General features: G+C 44.8%; 1 long non-coding RNA gene across 1 annotated transcript in view; it reads left to right on the plus strand.

Moving 5' to 3' along the window:
* Positions 1–9,858, plus strand: part of LOC116986965 — a 30,286-nt gene extending 20,428 nt beyond the window's left edge. Inside the window, exon 3 of the long non-coding RNA XR_004415606.1 lies at positions 9,786–9,858. This is a non-coding gene — a long non-coding RNA (uncharacterized LOC116986965). The remainder of the gene's footprint in view (positions 1–9,785) is intronic.
* The last annotated feature ends 358 nt before the right edge of the window (positions 9,859–10,216 follow it).

Below are 10,216 nucleotides of genomic sequence, written 5' to 3' on the forward strand. Positions count from 1 at the left end.
GAGGAAAGGAAGCCTGCTATTATCCCTACAAGATATCCCTAGGCATGAGAGACAGCACACAGTCTTTGCTGGCTTTTGGCTCAGTGTGACAACTGACTATGTCAATCATCTAAAACACTGCAGATGCTGGAAATCAGAGATAAGAACAGAAAATGTAGGGAACACTCATTATATCAGACAGCATGTGTAGAAAGTGAAACAGGATTAATAATTCTGGTCAACGACCCTTCACCTGAACTGGGAATGAGAAAACAATTTGTTTTTAAATGCAGAGCAATATTTTAGGATGGATAAGACTAAGGGGATATCTCTGATAGGGCAAGGCCAGCATTGACATGGTGATATACAATTTATGAGGCCTTCCGATTGCTCGATTAATGAGAGCATTCGGAACTGCAAAAAAGAACAAAGAAAGGGACGTCAAAACTGTGAAATACAGGGCAGAGCTAATGGAAAGAAATAGAATTGCCAGATGTCTTTGGTGGGAACAAAAGTCGGTTTAGGTTTTTTATTGTCTCTTGTGCCAAGGTACAATGAAAGGCATGCTATCCAACCAATCAGATAATATAATACTTGAATACAATCAAGCCAAACTTAAGTACAATAGGTAGATTGAAAAGAAAGACACAGTGAGCAGAATATGGTAAGGGGTGCAAGAAGAAGTGTCTCGACCTCAAACGTCACCTATTCATTTTCTGCAGAGATGCTCTCTGACCTGCTGAGTTATTCCAGCGTATTGTGTCTATCTGCAGAATATAGTTCTATATTCAGATTATAGAAAATGAAAGTTAGACCACAGATGAATAATCTATGGCAGAACTGGCTGCTTCTGCTACAGACAGTTACAGTGAATTACCTGTAATTGTTGGTTTAGAAAGGCTGCACCATGCACAGATGGAAGATGAAGTGCTGTTCCTCAAGCTTGCTTTGGGTTAACTCACAGTGCAACAGGACACAAACATAAGTTAGGATGTGGATGGAGAGTGAAAATAACAGGCAAATGGAAAACTTGCAGACTGAATGGAAGAGTTCTGCAAAACAATCACCCAGTCAGCATTTGGTTTCTCCGTCGGAGAGGTGACCACATCATTTGCACCAAATGCAGCACCCTAGATTACATCATTGCTTCTCCTGAAAGGACTGTTTGCATCCCTGCATAAGCAGGAAGCTATCTTCCCTCTCCACCCCCTCCGCCCCCCCCCCTCTCTTCTCTCTCTTCCTCTTTCCCCCACTCTTTCCCCTCTCTCTCCCCCTCTCTCCCTCCCCTTCCTTCTCACCCCTCTCTCTCTTCCCACCCTCTCCCACCTCACTCTCCTCCCCCTCTCTCCTCTCTCTCCCTATCTCTCTCCCCTACCTCTCTCTCCCTCCCTCTCTCTCTCCTCTCTCTCTCCCCCTCTCCCGCTCCCACCTCTCTATCCCCCTTCTCTCCCCCTCTGTCTCTCCCCCTCTCTCTCCTCTCACCCCCCTGTCTCCCTGTCTCCTTCCCCTCTCTCTCTTCCCGCCTCCCTTTGAGAGTCTCTGTCCCTTCGGCCCAGAGACTCTCACGGTAGTGGCACAACGCTTCCGGCGCCTCCGACGGCCCGGGACTCTTGCACTGAGGCTGCTCCATGGCCGGAGCTGCAGCGAGCGACTTGCCAGCCCCGCAAACACTCGCCAGCCCGGCAAACACTCGCCAGCCCGGCAAACACTCGCCAGCCCCATCTCTCCAACACCCGCGGCCCATGCAGTTTATCTGAGTTTTGAAATTTTCGTTGATCACAGAATTTCTCTCGACAGAGCGTGAGAAATTTGTGATCAGCATGAGAGCGTGAGAATTTGTTCCAATGAGTGATTCTCACGCCATGCAATACATGATTAAGCCATGATTAAGTCATATGTTGAGAGAATGGAGCAGCTGGGCTTGTACATTCTGGAATTTAGAAGGATGAGCGGGCATCTCATTGAAACATATAAGATTGTTAAGGGTTTGGACACGCTAGAGGCAGGAAACATGTTCCCGATGTTGGGGGAATCCAGAACCAGGGGCCACAGTTTAAGAATAAGGAGTAAGCCTTTTAGAACGGAGACGAGGAAACACTTTTTCTCACAGAGAGTGGTGAGTCTGTGGAATTCTCTGCCTCAGAGGGCGGTGGAGGCAGGTTCTCTGGATGCTTTCAAGAGAGAGCTAGATAAGGCTCTTAAAATAGCGGAGTCAGGGGATATGGGGAGAAGGTAGGAACGGGGTACTGATTGAAGATGATCAACCATGATCACACTGAATGGTGGTGCTGGCTCGAAGGGCCGAATGGCCTACTCTTGCACCTATTGTCTATTGTCATTTACAGTGTATAGATAAGTCATTCAGAGTGAATAGAGGACTACAGGAGCACAGTCGACAGGAGCAATTTTGAATTTCCATTCAGGGGCATGGGACCAAATTAAACAATTTCAGGTTACTCACTTTCTGTATCAGAACTGACCAATTTTGCTGTGAGGTTATCCTTTTCTCCGGTTTAACTAAATTTTTCCTTCCCATTCATACCACCCAATGCATTAGCCATTTCCAGCATCCTTCTTTTAGTTTTGCCACTGTCTCATCAGATTCATGTCCAATCCATTCATCTCCCACCTTATCTTTAACTTAAGACTAATTTATTTTCACACTTTTCTATCCGAATGGAAAAGTGAGAAAACATTAACACTGTTTCTCTTGCCATCGATGCTACCTGACTGATTGAGTGCTTCCAGCAGCTTCTAATTTAATATCACTTTGGACCTCCTGCTGTTGTGACCTGTAGATAAGGTCATATACTTGTACCTTTTCATACCTCTAGTTTCCCTCTCCACTGACTCTCAGTCTGAAGGTCTCGACTCGAAACGTAATGTATTATTTTCTCCAGAGATGCTGCCTGACCCATTGAGTTACCCCAGCATGTTGTGTCTATCTCTAGATCAGGTAAGCAGCCTGGGTTGCAAAGGGTGTCAAGTGCCATTGGCTTTTTCCAAGCTGTAGCTAGGGCCTTCTGCAAAACGCAAGCCTGTGTATGTGGAGTCACTGAAACAATCTCAGAAGAAATGTGCAATTCACCCATGCTAGAATGACCTTGAAGGAATACCAGGGCAGGACCATTTGATTTCATCATTGCTGCGAATTTCAGGAGACATCCACATTGCATTGCAAATTCTTACTGTGAATCCCACGTGACGTCAGGTAATTCTTTTTCTGCAATTGTATAAGCATGTATTTGGCACACTTAGTGTTCCCTTTCTCCTTGTCTGACCATAGTTATACAGACATTACTCCCGTGAGGATGTACAAACTGTCACATTCGTTGCCTAAAGCAACCAGTGATGATGCTGCAGCTGTCATTCAAGGCCGAGTCAGAGATTCTGACTGTAGGCAGCTGCACCACCCAGTTCCAACCAGAAGATTTGAGTTCATGTCCAAATCAAGAATCTCAGTTGCATTGCAAAGCTGGTAATGATGTTCAAACATTAATACCAGATGCAGATGATGGCATCTGAGAATATATTTTAGAAACCTGGATGTAAAACGCTAACAATATCTGAAGATAAAATGTGATGGGGTGTAAACTGCCCAAGCGAAAGATGAGGTGCTGCTCCTCCAATTTACGATGGGCCTCACTGGCCATTGAGGAGGCACAGGACAGAAAGGTCGGATACGGAGTGGGAGGGGGAGTTGAAGTGCTGAGCCACCGGGAGATCAGGTTGGTTATTGCGGACCGAGCGGAGGTGTTCGGCGAAGCGATCGCCAAACCTACGCTTGGTCTCACTGATGTAGAGCAGCTGACATCTAGAGCAGCGGATGCAATAGATGAGGTTGGAGGAGGCGCAGGTGAACCTCTGCCACACCCGGAAAGACTGCTTGGGTCCTTGAATGGAGTCAAGGGGGAAGGTAAAGCGATAAGTGTAGCATTTCCTGCGGTTGCAAGGGAAAGTGCCCGGAGAGAGGGTGGCACAGGTGGGAAGGGACGAATTGACCAGGGAGTTACGCAGGGAGCGGTCTCTGCGGAGAGCAGACAGGGGAGGAGATGGAAAGATGCGGCAAGTGGTGGGGTCACGTTGGAGGTGGCGAAAATGATGGAGGATTATTATGTACGTGATGGCTGGTAGGGTGGAAGATGAGGACAAGGGGGACTCTGCCCTTGTTACGAGTGGGGAGGGGGATGGAGAGTGAGAGTAGAGTCACGGGGTATAGAAGAGATCCTGGTGAGTGCCTCATCTATAGTAGAAGAGGGGAACACCAGTACTCTGAAGAATGAGGACATCTCTGATGCCCTGGTGTGGAACACCTCATCCTGGGTGCAGATGCGGCGTAGACGGAGGAATTGTGAATAGGAGATGGAGTCCTTGCAGGAACCAGGGTGGGAAGAAGTGTAGTCCAGATAGCCATGGGAGGCACAGGGGGTTTCCTGGAAGAATCTTTCACAACTGCACCCATCACCTGCAGCCCAATGCAAGGCCCACCTGCGCAGTTAAAGCTCAGGCCATTCACAAAACGGTATTGTGCAGCGAACCTTTGTTCAAGCGACCTCAGTAATGTCCGTGAGTGTCTCTGCACCCTCACGATGGGCCACATGACCATTTCAGGAAACATGCTGCTTGTGCACTAAGTACAGAGTAAGAGACAGAATTTCAGATACAGTTGGATCATGCGGCACACAAAATTATTGCTCTATGTGGTAGAATTTCTCAGCCTCAGGGAGTCCAATGATATAGGGACTTTGAGCTGGAAAATGGAAGAAGGGTCAGACGTGATTAGATTGAAAAGTAGAGCAGACTGGAGGGGATGGCTGGCCTAATCCTGGTTTTATTTCTCATGTCTGCACTTCATGCTACGCTCTGTGAACCATGAAAATGCAAAACCACATCGGCTGGGCCGCCCTCCTGCAGATTGGCCACTGCATTTCCATGTTTCACGGCAAACTTTAAAATAATATCCCTTTTACACCCTGGTGCAAGTTAACAGATACATAAGAAAGTGGTCCTGCAATGCGTACACATCTTTCCAATTTGACAAATGTCTACCGCCTGCATTTTAACCTTGAGACAATTTCACATGCACACAGCTATTTTAAGTTAATTGGGTTTAATTTTGTTACTAGTCCATATTGTGCGACATTGACAATTACCTTCTGAAATATGCAGCATCATCCACACCTCATCAACACATTCTACTACTTCATCAAGTAACTCAATAGAAATAGTCAAACATAATTTTTCTTTGACAAATCATGCTGACTTTCATTTATCAGACTATAATTTGCAAGGATCGATTTTTCTGACACAATATTATTTGGAAGAGCTTCCTTACACCAGTGATAAACGAATGAATCTTTCTTTTTAAACAGCAAGTAACATTTCTAAACCCCTGGGACCTCATTGTATATTTAGAAAGGATTGTAAAATAGTACCATAAGCCTCAGCTGCTTTTATTCTTTTTAATCAGGAACAGGTAACTTTCAGCTTAAATATCAATAAAAATTTCAATTATTTCCTTCTCCTTTATGTGTAATATTATACATAATAACTTGTTTTTGTATATTGTCTGTGTGACTGTGTTGCTGCAGCATACAACATTTTAGACTTTAGACCCTAGAGATACAGCATGAAAACAGACCCTTTGGTTATTGTGTCCACGCCAACCAGCAATCACCCCTTCCACTTCTACCGCTGCGCCAAACAATAAACATAACTTGAGTTAGCGAGGCTAAAGAAGTGTCACAACTCGAAAAGTTAGCTGTCTATTCCCTACACAAATGCTGCCTGAACCTTATTTCCTCATGCATTGGCAATAGATTTGGACTGACATGATGACACAGCGGTAGAATTGCTGCCTTATAGAGTCAGAGACCCGGGTTCAATTCTGATCTCAGGTGATTTCTCTATGAGGTTTGCATATTCTCTCTGTGATCGTGCTGGTTCTCTCCGGGTGCTCCGGTTTCCTCCCACATTCCAAAGACGTGCAAATTCGTAGGTTAATTGACTTCCATAAATTGTCGCTAGTGTGTTGGATAGAACTAATGTATTGCTGTCTGGTCAAGGTGTAGCCTTGCAACTGGTACCATGTAGTCCAGTTCAACCTGTGGGACATGCTCATCCTTCATGGAAAGTCTGCTTTGGCGGACCAGGCGGAAGAGATCTTTATGAACCAATGGCTGGAAAGGTGACGCAGCAACGCACTGTGGAATGCGAAGGGCTAATCAGAGCACTAAAGACGACATGGCCATCTACTGCAGCCAAGAAGTCTCCAGTCGTGGTGATTTTTCATACCACTAGACTCTGACTTCTGCGGCCGAGAGGGTGGGGCTGTTACAGTGCAACAGCTTCTCCACCTTAAACTCATTCATACACAGGTTTTTGTGCAGCCCTCTTCTCTAGACTCGTGAGCCAGAATTGAGACTGCACAACCCGCCATCGTCGTTACCGATGGGCCACCACCATTGCTGGCTGGTTGGCATGAACTTGTTGGGCTGAGGGCCTGTTTCCACACTGTATCTCTAAACTAGGACAACACATCACCCATGATATAGCTTCAGCATTTTCTGCTCAATATCTGCTGGAACTTTAGCTACTCCCATTTCCCCAGGAGTCCAGCTATCATCTGGTCCTTCCCTTGCTCCCTCTATTCTCCACTTCTCCTCTGCCCCCACATCTCCATGTCATCTTTTACTAATTTAGCTCTGGTAAATACTTTCTCTACATGAGCAATTTCTGTCATTTCCTGTTTTTCTGCGGCTCTTTTTGTCTGAATATTGCACTCATTACCTGTCTGCTCCTTACTGTCCCCATTTCTGCTATGCCTTTATATTAATCATTGCTCCTCTGCAGGTAGCCACGCCAATTCCAAAATATTCCTGAAACGGAACTCGAGAGATCAAGTTTTCATTGGTGGGTTGGTGAGTTTCTTTGAGTTTAGTTTTATTGTCAATTGTACTGAGGTACAGTGAAAAGTTTTTTGTTGCGTGCTAACCTGTCAGCGGAAAGACAATTACAATCGAGCCATCCACAGTGTACAGATATTTGTAAAGGGAATAGTATGAATAATGGTTAGTGCAAGATAAATCCAGTAAAGTCCGATCAAAGATAGACAGAGGGTCTCAAAAGAGGTAGATAGTAGTTCAGGACTGCTCTCTAGTTGTTGGTAGGATGGTTCAGTTGCCTTATAATAGTTTGGAAGTAATTGTCCCTGAATCTGGAAGTGTGCGTTGAGAATTCCAAATCTTGGGGCATTAACTTCTTAGATACACCGCCTAGCAGCATATAAATGTAATCTAGTCGGCAGTACATCATCACCTCTACTTTCCAAGAAGTAAAAAGTAATTTAGCATGTCACCCAGTACTCTCATATCTTGTAAAGATATACTGTAGCAGGCATCCCGACTGATTGCATCATGGCCTGGTACAACAATGTCAATGCAAGAGATTGAAGACATCGATGGATTCAGCCCTTCCCTCCAATGAAAGCATCTCCTCAAGGCAGTGGCATCTCTCATTAATGATCCCCATCATCCATATATGCCCTCGGTTCACTGCTACCACCAGGCAAGAGGAACAGGACCCTGAAGTTGCAGCTTGAGCAACAACCACTGCCCCATCAAAGACAGTCCCATTTGGCCCATATCCCTCTAGAAATTCCATATTCAGGTATCTGTCCAAATGTATTTTGTGTTGCTTTGTACCTGCATCAACCACTTTTTCTGGCAGCTCATTACTTGTGTGTTGTCTGAGTTAGTGTCGATGCAGGCAACATTTTGATTTCAACAGTACCACACTGTACGTGTGCATATGACAATAAACCAATAAACAGGATGATACGATGTCTGTGATTCACTTTATCAATCTATTATCTATCCCCAATATCCTTACCCTATACATTTCTCTTTTGGTGCCATTATCATTGAAAGATGCAGAATAAACTGGCGCGTTGTTTATGAAGGCTGCATGGACCATCACTCACCCATTTACACTTATCCTACATTAATCCCGTTTTCTACTTTTCACTACATTTCCATTAATTCCCCCAGAAATGGCCCAGCCAATTTCTACTGCATAATGTGTTGATTCTACAGCCATAAAGTATTGTGTGAACTAATAACTATATCATGTACCTTTATCATTTGCTAATTAAACCCAGAAGGGGGAGCCCAATTAAGTACTGTGCAGAGAGGTCCAAAAATATATTCACAACAGATCGATTTGTCTTGGTTATTATCAAGCTTTAGTTGGCCATTCACCGACACATCCAGCAGATCAAACACTGCCATAAATCAGAGGACTATTTGGATGTGAGATTTGGCCACAATAAGGTGCCTGGCTTAATGCAGCCAAGGGAGAGAGTAAGGATAGTACAATCCAAGCAATGTTCTGCTCCAGCGAGGTCAAAAGGGGAACTTTGTTCAGACAACCTAGAGAAATGAGCTGATGAAGTGCTCGGTGTACTGAGTTGCCCACCAGAAAGCATGTTTGCCATGTCAAGGGGCACTGATCTTTCACAGGACCTTGCACGGAGCTTGAAGCCCAAGCTTTCAGCCTCCCAGTTCTACTGTCATGGATCAACTCTCGCTGAATTTGGCCAACGTCAAAGCATCTACTGGAGCACAAACAGCCAACGCAACATCTTAAGTGCTACACATGGGGATAGATCTGCTGGTAAAAGAACTTGGAATCTAGAACTGTGTCATTGAGCAGTTTACTGAAGTCTCAGAAGATTGGCAGTGCAGGAACCTGGTGCCCTCTCTCAGGACAATACATGCATTAGGGATAGTCAGCATGGTTTTGTATGCGGGAGGTCGTGTCTCACGAATCTGATTGAGTTTTTTGAAGATGTGACCTAAAAGGTTGATGAGTACAGAGTTGTAGACGTATATATGGATTTCAGCAAGGCATTTGACAAGGTGCCGCATGGTAGACTGCTCTGGAAGGTTAGGGCCTATGGGATCAAAGGAGAGATAGCTGAATGGATAAAAAATTGACTTCATGGAAGGAAGCAGAGGATGATGGTGGATTTTTAGACTGCATATCTGTGACAAAAGACAATTGACAATAGCAATAGGTGCAGGAGTAGACCATTCGGCCCTTCAAGCCAGCACCGCCAGCTACTGTGATCATGGCTGATCATCCACAATCAGTACCCCATTCCTGCCTTCTCCCCATATCCCCCAACTCCACTATCTTTAAGAGCACTATCTAACTCTCTCTTAAAAGCATCCAGAGAATTGACCTCCACTACCTTCTGAGGCAGAGAATTCCACAGATTCACAACCCTCTGTGTGAAAAAGTTTTTCCTCATCTCCGTTCTAAATGGCTTACCCCTTATTCTTAAACTGTGGCCCCTGGTTCTGGACTCCCCCAATATCGGGAACATGTTTCCTGCCTCTAGCGTGTCCAAACCCTTAATAATCTTATATGTTTCAATAAGATCCCCTCTTATCCTTCTAAATGCCAGAGTATACTAGCCCAGCCACTCCATTCTATCAACATAGTGGTGTGTCTCAAGGTTCGGTGCTGGGTCCATCGCTGTTTGTCATCTATAGCAATAATTTGAATGGAAATGTACATGGCATGATTAGCAAGTTTGCAGGACTCAAAAGTGGGTGGTATTATAGATAGTAAAGATGGTTGTCAAAAATTGCAGCAGTATCTTGATCGGTGATGGAATTTAATACAGAGAAATGCAAGGTGCTGTATTTTGGGAAGTCTAACATGGGTATGCCCTGTATAGTGAATGGTAGGTTTCTGGGCAGCATTGTGCAGCAAAAAAATCCAGGAGTGCAGATACATAGTTCCTTGAAAGTAGCATCGCAGGTAGATAGGGTGGTCAAAAAGGCTTTTGGCACATAGGCCTGCATCAGCAGAGTGTTGAGTATAAAAGTTGGAAGGTTATGTTGCAGTTATATAAGATGTAGGTGAGGCCACATTTAGAGTATTGTCTTCAGTTTTGGGCACCATTTTATATGAAAGATGTTGTCAAGCTGGAAAGGATGGATAGAAGACTGACGAGGGTCTGGGGTTGGGGAAAGGTTGAGCAGGCTAGGATTCTAGGATTCCTTGGAGCACAGGAGGATGAGGGGTGATCCTAAAGAGGTGTACACAATTGTGAGAGGAATAGATCCTGTAAATGAACAGAGTCTAGTGCCCAGAGTAGGCGAATGAAGAACCAGAGGACAGAGGTTTAAAGTGAAGGGGGAAAGATTTAATAGGAACCTGAAAAGTA

The sequence above is a fragment of the Amblyraja radiata genome, chromosome 2, assembly GCF_010909765.2.
Source record: "Amblyraja radiata isolate CabotCenter1 chromosome 2, sAmbRad1.1.pri, whole genome shotgun sequence".
NCBI lineage: Eukaryota > Metazoa > Chordata > Chondrichthyes > Rajiformes > Rajidae > Amblyraja > Amblyraja radiata.